This window comes from Dermacentor albipictus, chromosome 4 (assembly GCF_038994185.2).
Source record: "Dermacentor albipictus isolate Rhodes 1998 colony chromosome 4, USDA_Dalb.pri_finalv2, whole genome shotgun sequence".
Lineage (NCBI taxonomy): Eukaryota > Metazoa > Arthropoda > Arachnida > Ixodida > Ixodidae > Dermacentor > Dermacentor albipictus.
In genome coordinates, this window is record NC_091824.1 from 52,295,725 (window position 1) to 52,309,821 (window position 14,097).

Here is a 14,097-nt window from a genome sequence, read left to right on the forward strand (position 1 = left end):
CAGTCATCATAACATGGTATATTTATGTAATGTCTCTGATAGGAAAGTCAAGATCAAGTAGGCTTTTTGAAGGCAGACACATAGGAGCAAGTGACATTCAAAAGTTAGAAATCTGTTTAAAAAAGCTGATTAGTCTTGTGAGAAGTGACTACTTTTTGTCTTGCCTCTCAACAGATATATCCATGTGATAAAAGAAATAGTGGCACAATGAAATGACATATTTGCTTAGTGACATCATACATACTTGCAATGAGAACCCGCTTGTGTTCACTATAAAAAGTAACAGCTCATGCTAGGTTATGTGCTTACTGAATTTAACAGCAAGTGAATGCAAGGGTGCAAATACAAACCACCGTCATTCTGTATTTTAAATGCTGACATGAAACAGACAGATTTTCGTGTCTTCCCTTTTATCAATTTTTTACACCTAATTTTATAAGTATGGCTTCCGGGTAGGTCCTAGAAAAGGGAGCATTGGGAGCAGAGTATTCCATGTTTATGAAGTCGTTATCGTTTACGTGCATGCTCAGAAAACCAGTTAATTAAACCCGGTTATGCCTCACAAAGTGAAACAAAGGAGCACTTCAGGCCTTTACTTGTGTACACCATGGTGCCCAACTTACGTCTTAGAAGCCACAGAGTCACTTCCAAGTGAAAATTATTTTAAAAATGTAAAATCCTCGTTTCTCCTTCTGTGAAATAGACATGTGACCTTCTGGCAGGTATTTGATATTTTGATTAGGGTGACTCAATCTACTTGCCAACCAACTATGCTAGTGGAGATGCAGAGATGTGCTTAATGCAAAGAACTGAGAACATCTGAGTGTAAGATTTGTTCATCAATTGGCAGATGCGAACATATAGTGTTAATCAAGCAAAAGTGGCTTTGTTTGATGGCTTCTGTAGACCTAACTTTTATAAGGCAAAATGAAATTTAAGTGTTTTTACACATGGCACACCTGAAAACGCGCTGTTTCCTAAAGAAACGCACTGTTTCCTAAGTTGCTCATTTTGATAAATGAGCAACTTAGACAAAATGGTTACGATTGTAATATCGTTGAAGGCCTGTCGGACCATAAGGTGGTCATTGTTTATTTGAATATAGTAACTATGCCTAAGCGCCCTTCACATCAGACAGTATTGAACTTTGAACGTGCTGATGACAACTCCATAACTGAGTTACTCGCATGCTCTTTTGATGAGTTTTCGAGTTGCGTGAACCGTTTTTGCACAATTGTCAATCAATGTATAACTGATTACATTCCGACCAAGTCTATAAAGCGCAATGCCAAGCACCCTTGGTACACACGTGAAATTATACACCTAATTCGTCGCATCAGGCGTCTGCGCAAACAACCCTATTCAAACAATCCAATGAAAGCTTCAGTACTAACCACACTTAAAAACAACTTAAAATCGGCTACGTCAAATGCGAAAAGTTTCTAATTTATTAGCACCTTGCCAAACTTCATTAAAAACAAACCATCGAAGTTTTGGCAAACCATTATTCCGCCAAGTCAGAGCTCTCCTTCATTCATAATTCCTAATCAACCATGCTCAGATAATCTTAGCGTTACTGAAGCCTTTAATAATTACTTTAAATCAGTATTCACCTGTGATGATGGACGCACACCCACATTTTTCACTATTCTTTCGTCATCACCTTTTCCTAGTATGGTAATCACTTCAGCTGGTGTACATAATCTCATACTCAAGACCGATACTATGAAAAGTACTGGGCCAGATAATATACCACATATGTTTTTACGGCGATATTCTGAATGGAGCTCTCGGTACTTATCCCTAATTTTTTCGAAATCTGTCGAATCATCCACTGTTCCAATACTCTGGAAATATGCTAAGGTTGTCCCCATTCAGAAAGACGGTAATAAGCAGGAAATATCGAACTACAGACCTATTTCTTTAATATCAACACCTTGTAAACTATTGGAAAACATTATTTATAAATATATCATTGAGTACTTATTTGAACATAATGTTCTTTCGCATGCTCAACAAGGCTTCCGTTCCGGATTCTCCACGATAACACAACTTCCAGAATTCTCGCATGATATTGCATCCACACTTGACCTTACAGGACAATTTGATGCCATTTTTATTGATTACAGTAAAACTTTCGACACAGTGTGCCATAAAAAGCTTCTCATTAAACTCAGGGCAATAATTCATGATTACAAATTACTAGGCTGGATACAGCACTACCTAAGTACAATTATTATTATTACTATTATTTGTTTTGAACACATATACACATATGAACAGGTAACAGGAAAGGGATCTGAAGGGAGTAGTACAAGAACCCAGTTTGTTGCATTTAACCATGTTGACTCATCTCGTGTTAATGTTACATATGGTGTACCAGAGGGGTCTGTCTTGGGTCCTTTGCTGTTTGTAGTTTATGTAAATGATGTCGTTGAAGTAACCGTGGGCACTTCTGTCAAAATAAGTTGATATGCTGATGACTGCGTCCTTTATTCTACTATAAGTAGTAATCACGATCAGTTGGAGCTGAATGAAGTCTTCAACCGTTTTTGTGAATGGAGCTGAACATGGCAAATCTCAATTAATTTTAAGAAAACCGTATCAATGACTTTTTCGAATAAAAAACAACCATTACAATTTACATATTTTAATGAAGCGCACAAGCTTGCAGGCGTCCACAAGTTCAAATACCTTGGTGTTACTTTCTCCCCTGATCTAAAATCGCATTCTCAGATTAACTGCATAACCAACAAGGCATTGAGAAAACTGGGTTTTCTTAAAAGAAACTTACGAGATGGAACTAAAGAATGTAAATTAACGGCATACAGATCATTAATAAGGCCTCTACTTGAATACGCGTCAATAGTGGGGTCGCCACATCACTCCAAAGACATAGACATGCTTGAGTCTATTCAGAGAAAGGCCATAACGTCTATGTAAAATCGTTATGACCGCCGTTTCTCACCTACATCACATGCGAGTAAGCTACTACTAACGCCTCTGGCCCATAGACGTACTTGTGAACGTATGGTTCTGCTACATAAAATTGCTAATGGGAAAACTTATGTCAATGCACCTATTGTTTTCATTAACCCTTCTTCGCGGCCCACCAGAAGAAGTCATCATCTTAACGTTGTTCCTTTGTATGCAACGATTGATTGTTTTAGGTTTTCATTTTTTCCGCACACAATTGTAATTTGGAATGGCCTTGAGGGGTCCTTGCGCGAGTTACCAAGCAATGTATTTGCCAACCTATTACCTAATCATGTTCATTAATCAACTAGCTGTTCCGGATATTGTTTTTTTCTATTGTTTGTTTTCTTTTTGCCACTCAAATGTATTCTTCAATTGATTATATGTATGCACTCACTCCTGCAATATCTTGCTATTCAAGATGGCAGTATATGTAAATAAAATAAATAATAAATAAATTTCTTGACTTAAGATAGTGTGCACAGTGAATAAATGTATTAAATTTCCTAGACACATATCTACTTGTTTTGAGACGAAGATAAGATTCTGTGAAGTGCGATAATTTTTCTTCAGCGCATAATAACCACTTCAGTAGAAAAAAAGCTTTGGTTTCATGTAGTCGGTTCATTGTGCAAGTATGCATTGCCACATGCAAAATCCACGTGCATGGAAGGGATATGCGAAACAGAATGGTGCCTCTCCCAATTTATGATATGCTTCTTTGTTTGTCTATTTTCCTGCAGTTCCCTGCCTGTACCTTTGCTTATGTCCCATTTGATGTACCATATTCATCACATCTGATTTTGGTTCACATGTGAAATCATGGTATGCTTTAGTTAGACTGCATTTTCAACTAGTAACAATAATTGATCATATAATTATGCAAGCTGCTCCTTAGAATTATAGCATTTTTGCCGTAATTGAAATTAAAAGGTACCATATATGACAATAAATTCGATGCACAATATTTTAACGCCAATGCTCTTTGCAGTTTTATACTCATTTGCTACACACTAGAAAATAATGTATATTTAATTTTATTTATTTGTGGGAAAGTGAAATGGAGCAATCCTAACGGCACCAGCAAGTTTTTTTTCGTGATGAGGCCAACCGAATATAAAATATGATACGCCTCTGTAGTGCTCTGAGACCGGGTAGGATATTGCTGCAGAACCACGACAAGACACTCTTAGAAACAATGGGGTGCGGCCCATACATGAATGACTTTATGTGAAATATAAGCAAAGCTAGCTAGAACTGCAGCCTTACATGAGGATATACAGCACATTTCTAAACGCACTGTTTTCTCAGTCAGGAACATCCATATGCTGTAGAGGATGTTATCAAATGGACTGCTGTATTAGAATATGGCACACAAAAAAGTTTCTTCCACAAATGATCTACATTACCAGCCCAATGCTTAGCAGCTCAGCTGGTAACCTCTGCCGCATAGGTGCATGCGTTTTGTGCCAGAAATGCATGCATTTGCTGGTCAGTAATGTGGCGCATGTTTCTCTTCAATCGTAGTGTCAACACTTTGTGAGTTTGCACATATTTGTTCTATGTTTAACTTTGCATTGTATGCTTTATTTCTGAGAAGGCGGAGCCAATTGTTGGTAAATGATAATTCTGCACTGTAATACTGATAACACTCAAGAGAATATACTTATGTTTTAATACAAGATGTCTTGTAAAGTTTATGGGCATCATTGTAATCTTTTAAGCGTTTGTCAGTATGCTTCTCAAATTATTATTCAGTTGGTCTTGTGATTGATCAATAAAGATTTTGGCCTTTTAAGAGAGAAAATGTTTCATTTGAGTAACTCGGTGGCTACAGGTTACGTCCCATTGACCAAGCATAAGTGCAGGACCTGCATGTTGCATATGAAGGAATGAAATATTCCCCACATGTAAGTGTTGCGAATCCCTTCTAGCGTGACCATGGATCTACATCGTGCTTTCACACTAATCGGAAGAGTACTAGCACTCAGTTCTGACGGAGTACAAGCACTCTATTTGGGGGAGTAGAAACACTCGGCTTGGAAGAGTAGAAGAACTCGGTTTAGAGGTTTAGTAAAGCAATAAAGGGGGCTAGTTGGTGAACGTTCATGGTTATATTGCACTCAGTTTTACAAAGACGATATTAAGAAAGGACAGGACGTGGACGGACGTAGCGTCATATCTTTTATACACCCCCCCCCCCCCCCCTCGCGCCATATCTCCTTGTATATAAGCGCGTTATTTAACATTATTAAACAGTTGGTAGTTTGCGCTACGTCCGTCCACGTCCTGTCCTTTCTTAATATCGTCTTTGTAAAACTGAGTGCAATATAACCATGATCGGTTTAGAGGAGTAGAAGCACTCGGTCTGGGGGTGTACTATTACCCCTGTGGGGAGAGTATTGGCACTCTGCGGAAGAGTACTAGCATTTCCTTGCGGTGGAGTAACGAAACGCTGTCAGGAGGAGTTGTACTCTCTCCCAAAGAGGGTCGATCTACTCTCGAAAAGAGAGTGAAACATGGGACGAGCAGATACTCCTTCAGAGAGAGTGCCCGGAACTTTCTTTGCTTTTAGGGTGTATTATAAGAGGAAGTGACCCTGAGGATTTCAGAAAAACGAATCTAAAGTCACTTACGCCTATTGTTTGTAGTGCGGTGCTTGCCAATCCTTTAAATCACTGACTGCAAGCGCATGCATTTTTTGCAATTTCATACTTACTGTTTTCAGCATCCTTTAAAAATATCGCAGATTGTAGGATGGCTAATTTTTGAAATGAAGTCTCTTCCTGAAATAACGAAAAATGATGAAATACTGAACTGATGTTATTGAGAGTCATAAACATTTCATCCTTAAAAGGGGCCCTTCTAGATGTTCGTAACTAAAGGCAGGCTTCCAATCCATTAGCGCTTCGCTGTCGCGCCCAACGTTGACTCGTAGAATCGCGGTAATATATCAGTGCCATCTCTCAACGTTAACTACACTAAATAGAAAATTAAGTTTATCAGTAATAATGATTGACGCTCCTGCCGTACGAAAAATCTCCTTACCCTCAGTGGACGCTTGAAAACCAAAAATAAAGAGGCAAAAAGTAAAGGCTTTTGTCGAAGCCACCATTTCATTACCGCGCCAAGGAGCTATGACGTTTCTCATTTTTACAACATTTTCGCGGACCTAGTTGTTGCGAGTAAAAATTGACTGCCTTATAATCTAAATTGGCTAAACACTGAAGCTAACAAGTTTAGAGATCGTTAATGCGTAATAATAGTCTAAAATCGGGGAAACATAATAAAATTTGCGAAGTCTACCGACGTACCTCAAAGAAAATTCTGGCATGAACTAAAAAAAAGAAGGTTTGGCCTTGACTTGTTTTCTAGTAATCAACCGCTTACCCTACATTTAACAAAATTATTTTTCTAGAAGACAAAATATTTTAAGAGTAATAACTGCCTTAGTGTTTCTTTTTATTGTCGCTTTACTTTTTTAGCAGTAATAAGAATTTGTAACAGATGACTGTCATAATATTCATCCTAGTGATAAATGCGATACAACGGACTAGAAAGCAACACAAAACAAGCAAGTGCCGCAATTTCGTTGGTATACCTCTGTGCTGTATTAGCCTCTGAAAAACTGTTTGAATGGAAGCCACCAACTTGTCAGGATAGTCCCGTGCAGCGACTATTCTGGGTCACAAAATTATTTTTTTGAGCAGCCTGGTGCATGCACAAAAAACTATTTCTGGAGTGCTTTGTCATCGCCATTCTAAACATATCTCACTTTATTCTGGTACAAAATTACACACTTGGCATTTCCCTAGAGTGTTACTGCAGGAAAGTCACTGTATCAACTTCCAGTGCCGAACATTTATTTTTTTGATTTAGATAATTTGGAATAACCGAAATGGTTACATCATCCATGAAATTCCAGGAGCGAGTTCACGTTAGCACGACACTGAACTGCCATCTGGTGGATGAATTCGCCAGCTCATGGTGTCAAAAGAAACAACGGCTGCTGTACAGTGCACTGTGGCATTTAAGTGGAGATCAATGTAGCATTGCATTCCCAAACACTCGCTCAGCTGTATGAATAGACTTGGCACATGATGCTGAAGTGGGCAAATTATTGAAGCTGCTTGGCACACTCATTGACCAAGCGCTTTTGAGCCTGAGTAATTTTTTTCCCTGCCTCTTTGTTTCCTCCTCCCCAGCCACCTGCCGGTGTAGGTCAGCCATGTACAAAACTGACTTAAAAACTCACGGAATGAAATGAATAGTTCTGCAGGTGATATAGCTGGTTAAGCAGCGAGACGTCAACATTGTCAATAACTAACACAACGCTGCCGCAATACCACCAGGCTATCCTGCGTGCGTTATCCTATCCAGTGTTAGTCGCCGCTAACTTGCTGGTCCATGTGGTTTCAAGCTGGTACACCCTATCTACGACGTTCACAAATTCAGCGGATATTTTCTGAACGCTAAGGCTGGTGTACATAATTTTAGCACATTTTCGAGACACACATTTCACACAAACAAGTGCCGGGTCACTCAACCGCCACTCTCACAATAAAGTCAATAAAATGGCTGGCTAGGAAATTATTTTTCTCAGTAAGAACGCTAACCATTTGTTAACTTGTCGGGTTTTTCCTTCAGATATATAATGCCACGACGTCGACAAAATTGACAGCCACTCGGTGCAATTCGGTGCCGCATGCTAGGCATGTTCGGTGGCTACCAGTAGAAATCAACGACGAAGGTGCCAGTACAGCTAGATAAAAGATGTATTGCGTCGCCCGAAGTCTTTATGGCTTTGTCTGTGACAAACTGGTGGAGGTGCTGGGTACGCGTCTATGTACTCTGACCCCCCGGAACTGGAAGCGGAAAACCTACGCAAAAGCCGACGGCTTCAAAGACAGCTTCCAGAATACGACCTGCAAGATCTGCCGAGGATGCCCACCACAGCCGCAAGCCAGACACAGGAGACGTACGTTACGGGAGAGTCTGCTGCATCGCTGGTTTTCCACACGCCTCGCTGGCCGCGGCCGTTCCATGGTGAGTCTTTTGAGGACGTGGAAGACTGGCTCGATGACTTCAATCGTGTGGCTGACGTCAATAATTGGGATGAACAGAAAATTGTTAAGGAACGTGTACTTTACCCTCGAGGACTCTGCCCGAACACGGTACGCTAACCAAGAGCCATCCATCACCACCTGGAAAGAATTTCAACGGCAGATACGCGATACATACAGCAGTCGCACAAGAAAAGAGCGAGCAGAGCGAGCCCTTCAGAGTAGGGTTGAAAAGCCGAAGGAAAGCGTAGCCATGTTCGTAGAGGGCATGTCGCGGCTTTCCAAGCGTGCTGACCCTGGCATGACAGAAGCGAAGAAGGTCCGCCTGCTGTTGCATGTAGTGAAGGAGCAGCTGTTTGCTGGACTGATGCGAAGGCCTCCAGCTACAGTAGCTGAGTTCGTCAGTGAGGCGACAACAATGGAGCGAGCCCTTCAGCAACGCACCTCGGTCTACGGTCGCCAAATCAACCTAGGATCAGCATCTTCTGTCTCGTTGCCTGTGACACCGATGCGCTTCGAGAGCTTGTGTGTAGTGTCGTGCGTGAGGGGCTCGATCGACTACAGCGACTGCGATTTCAACCGATCGTAACATCCCTCACAGATATAATTTGCGAAGGAGTCCGCCAGGTGGCACAGCCATTTGTGCAAACCAGACCTGAAGCCGTCCCCGTACTGACTTATGCGCAAGCAGTGATGCTGCCTGCGCAGCCCGTGAACCACCGTAACCCACCTTCTTCTGAAGAACCACTGTGCCACTTTCAGGGCTAAGCTTCACGTATAAATATGTACGGGTCCACGAGCCCCAGAATAAATAGCGAAAGTCAGACGTGTGGCGCACACCTGACTATCAGCCACTCTGCTTCCACTGTGGAAACGCGGGCCACTTGTACCGTGCCTGCTACTACCGAAGCATAGGACTCCAGGGCTATCACCCCGGCGCTCGTCGCCCACGTGAGGGAGAGCGCCTGAGGGAAATCCAGCAATATCTCACCAGTCAACCTTCGTCATCGTATGCGCAGTTCCCGCCGTTTGAGCAGTCCCTGCCAATGATCCAATCTCCGTCTCCGCAGAGGCGCCAGTCACGATCACCACCTCCTCGACGATCGGCGTCACCTAGCCGCTACATAACGTTCTACGCTTCCGTGGGCAACCGGCCCACGAGCCCAAGTCGGGCAAACTAAGAACAGCGACCTCTGGGGGTAAGGCCGCTGCCCAACGCACTTCGAAAGATCCTCCGCTGCGACACCCCGACGAAGACGATAACGACGGCAACGACGATTGCGTACCTTCGGCACCTTCCTTCGAAAACCGTAAACCTGTTTCAGCCGACACATCCGTTACTGTAGATAACCACCCGGTAACAGCTCTTGTCTATACTGGCGCCGATTATTCTGTCATGAGCGGACAACTGGTTACCGCACTTCGCAAGGTGACGACACCGTGGCCGGGACCTAAGCTCTGTACAGCCGGTGGTCACGTTCTCACGCAGATCGGCAAATGCACTGCGAAGGTACAAATTCACGAGGCCACATTCGTCGCTTCATTTATTAAACTACCAGAGTGCTCTAGGCAGGTCATACTCGGCATGGACTTTCTTCGGGAGTATGGTGCAATCATTAGCCTTCGCGAGTTGCTTGTCAATTTTTCCAGCGAACACGCAACTCATTTGGATGGCTATCCCCCACAGTCCACGGTGTTACGCATTTCGGGTGACTGTGTCCCGGAGTACTGCGTTGATCACCGTAGAAACAGACGATGATCCTCCCCATCTCGGAATCGCTGAGGGCAATCTGTCAGTCTTGTTGGCTCGACAGCTTTGCGTAGCCCGCGGCATCTTGCAGCTGTCGTCACGGACTGCTCAGATTTTAGTGACAAATTTCCGTCGTCCATTCCAGCACTTCGCCCTACGAACTGTCATCGCCTATTTGGAGCCAGTCAGCGACTCTCTTGCTTGTTTAACTGTAGGACACAATGATGGAAATTCTAACTGTGGCGTACCAGCCAACAGGAATATTGATGTGAATTCTAATCTATCAGGTGAACAACAAGCTAGCATTTGGAACCTTTTAGAGTCTTTTGCGGACTGTTTCGCTTCAATATCGATGGTCAATGAAACGCCTATTGTGAAACACAGAATTATTAAAAATCGTAATGAAAAACCCGTGCCTCAACGTGCCTACCGTGGTTCTCGTAAAGAGCAAGATGCCATCCGAAATGAAGTCCAAAATGCTTACCGACGACATCATACAGCCCTCCACCAGTCTACGGGTGTCAACTGTGGTTCTGGCGAAAAAGAAAGACGGTACACTGCGGTTTTGCGCAGACTATCACAAGCTAAACAACGTTAAGAAGAAGGACGTTTAGCCCCTTCCCCGCATCGACGACTCTTTGGACCGCCTTCGACATGCTCGATACTTCTCATCGATGGACCTTCGCAGCGGCTACTGGCAAACAGAGGTTGATGACCGTGACCGTGAGAAAACCGCATTTATTACGCCTGACAGACTCTACGAATGGAAGGTCCTTCCTTTCGGATTGTGCTCTGCGCCTGCTAATTTTCAGCGCATGATGGACATGGTTCTATCAGTTCTCAAGTGGCAGTCATGCCTTGCCTATTTAGATGACATCGTTGTGTTTTCAGAAACTTTTGAGCAGCACCTGCAGCGCTTACAAGCAGTTCTTGACGCAATTTGTACTGCTCGCTTGTCTTTAAAGCCTCGAAAATGCCATTTCGGGTATGACGAACTCAAATTTCAAGGTCATGTCTTCAGCTACGAAGGCATTTCACTAGACCCCGACAAAACCATTGCTGTTGCTTTGTTTCCAACACCTTCTAACAAACACGAACTCCGCCGTTTTGTGGGGCTTTTCGCATATTATCGACGCTTCATGGCTAATTTTTCACGGATAGCCGAACCTTAGAAACGGTTAACAAATGATAATGTTCCATTTGTCTGGGAGCAGGACCGACGAGCGGCCTTCTGTGAACTCCAGAAACATCTGCACACATCTCCAGTTCTAGGACACTTTGACGAGGACAGTGACACCGAGTTGCACACGCATGCCAACAACGTTGGCTTTGGTGCCGTCCTCGTACAGTGGCAAGATGGAGCCGAGTGCGTCAATGCGTACGCAAGCCGCACTTTGTCTCCAGCTGAGAGGAACTATTCCACTACGGAGAAGGAATGTTTGGCCGTTTCACGACAGTGAAATCACAGGAATTAAAAATCGCGTGGAGCATGTAGCGAATTCTGCGGCACGAAGCGAAGTTGAACAATTAAACGATTAAATAAATGATTTGGAGCAATATGGAAGAAGGCTCAATCTTGAAATCTATGGACTCGCCTATAAGGCGAAAGAGGATATTCAGTCTAAGGTAAGCAATATTGCTGAACATCTTGGTTCGGCCCCGCGGACTGATGATGTGGAAGCTATTAACCGCTTGTCCACCAAAGGTGATCGAACGCTACCGATCATGGTGCGCTTTCTCTCGCGTAAAACAAAGGCAAAGTGGCAAGAAAAGACTAAGCAATTATGAGACACTAAAGCAGATGTGCGTTTCTACGACAACTTGACACCTCGCAATATGCATTTGCTCTGGCTGGTACGTACCACCGCTAAGGAGAGGGGCTACGAATTCACGTGGCAGAGAGACGGAAAGATTATGGTTCGTAGAGTAAGCGGGGAAGCAACATTGCATATCAGAAATGAATCTAACCTTGAAAAAAGTAAGCGCAGAGCCCCCTTATCACATAGCTTTCTCCCTCAAACAAATGAAAACACAGCCAGAAACTACGTTTGCGAGCAATGCATAAGAATCGTCCCTATGTTTCTAATGCAAATAAATATGGACAAAGAACGCAACCGGCATGCTTATGTATACCACTGTGATGAACAATTTAGAAAAAAAAAACTGTAGCATATCCTTTTCGTGAACAGAGCCATAAATTCTCAATATTCTGTCTGAATACAAGAAGTTTAATTAATAAAGATGATGATATTAGTGTTTTTCTCAGCACCTTAGACTACGAATTTTATGTTCTGTCGTTTACAGAGACGTGGTTCACGGATTTCCACGACGCTTTATCACTAGATGTCACTAGATGGGTATTCCAACGTATCACTTTGCAGAAAAAAATCGTAAAGAAGGAGGTATTTCACTTTACTTTCGTAATGGTAAAGCATATACTTATCTTGAACAGTTCTGTATGGTACACGTTGACTAAGAAGTTTTGGTTGTTAAATCAAATGGTACAATTGTAGATTTAATTTACAGACCTTCTCCGGAAAGATCAGCAACTATTTGTCGTATTTCGGGGATACACTCCAGTGAATTGCTAACACTAACAACTCGCTTGTTGTACTCGGTGATTTTAACGTTGACGCGAAATCAGGTAGTGTGGCGTCCAGAGACCTATCTGATATTTTGTGAAGTTATAGCTGTGAGAATGTAATTACGGCCCTGACAAGAATAACTGAAAATAGTGAAAGTAGTATTGACTTGTGTTTTACGAATTTTCTATCCTATGATTTTATTTCTGCTGGTGTACTGGCTTTTGATCTCAGTGACCATCTTCCATTTTTTGCTATCCTACCTATTCATAAATATTGGTTAAATAATTCAACACATCATTCTTCGTACAGAAAATATAATGAGAAAACATTGAGCCATTTTTACGAATTAGCCCTTCAGTTGGACTAGTCTCAAGTATACAAGGCAAAAAACCGCAGCATTCGTTACGATACATTCCTGGAAAAAATTTTTGCGATATACGAAATTGCTTTTCCACTGACTCGTCCTACCAAACACAAAAGGTGGAGAAACCCCGGGATAAGTATAGAACTATACAAAAGAACTGTTCACAAAAACAAACTTTTCGCGAAGTTTTTACAAAGTAGAGATTTAAACTTACTTCATACTATCACAATAACAAGAAACAAACTAAGTTCTGAGATGAAGAAAGCTAAGCATGATTGTTATAGCAAGATGTCCTTTGAGAAACATACTGCGGAGCAAATAGGGAAAGTTTTCCATAAATTGCGTTCGAAAGCCAATCCATCAATACCAAATGAGATCAAGATCGACGCAACTGTTTATAGCGGTGCCTCTTTGTGAAACAAGTTTAATGATTACATTCTAACTGCATGTGCTAATAACAATGTCGCCTCTACCGGTCTACACCCTACTCACTATCTGCTTAATTGTTCGACAAGTTCACTCTATCTTGAGCCAGTGACGCCATATGAGATACAGAAGTACGTGTCACAACTAAAGAATAGTTCTTCTACTGGAACTGACGATATTAAAGCGGAAACAGTGAAACCTATAATTAATGTAGTTGCACCCGTCCTGGTGCACATATGTAACTTAATGTTAGAAAAATGGATATTTCCGCAGCAGTTAAAAACAGCAAGGGTGTGTGTGGCAAGAATCACGATGATCTTAGTAATTAACATCCAATCTCAGTTTTATCTGTTTTTTCAAAAAATGTAGAAAATGTTATCAAGAGACGATTAACATCTCACCTCCCTAAAACATCAGCAATAATAATTTATCAGTATGGTTTCCAGAAATGAAAATGCACTGAAATGGCACTTATCAAAATAAAAGACAAAACTATTAGTAATATTGAAAATAAGTTTATTACAATTGGGTTATTCCTAGACTTCAAAAAAGCGTTCCATTCTATTAAACATGAAGTATTATTACGTAAATTACCGCTTTATGGAATAAGAGGTATTGCTCTGGAACTTATTAATAGCTATTTATCGTGAAGAATACAGTGCACAGTTGTAAACGGTGTTCCATATGCTTTTGGCACAATATGTAGAGGTGTTCCACAGGGCTCCATTTTAGGGCCCTTATTTTTCATACTTTACATTAATGATATTATCAATGTGCCTAGTTCCGCTGATATTGTTCTGTATGCAGAGGACACTAACAAATGTTTCTCTGGTAATGACTTCTTGAACACTATAGCAAATGCAAATTAATATTTGTCGCAACTATCATTATCGATGCATGCCAATGAGCTTCAGCTAAAAGTGAAAAAAGGAA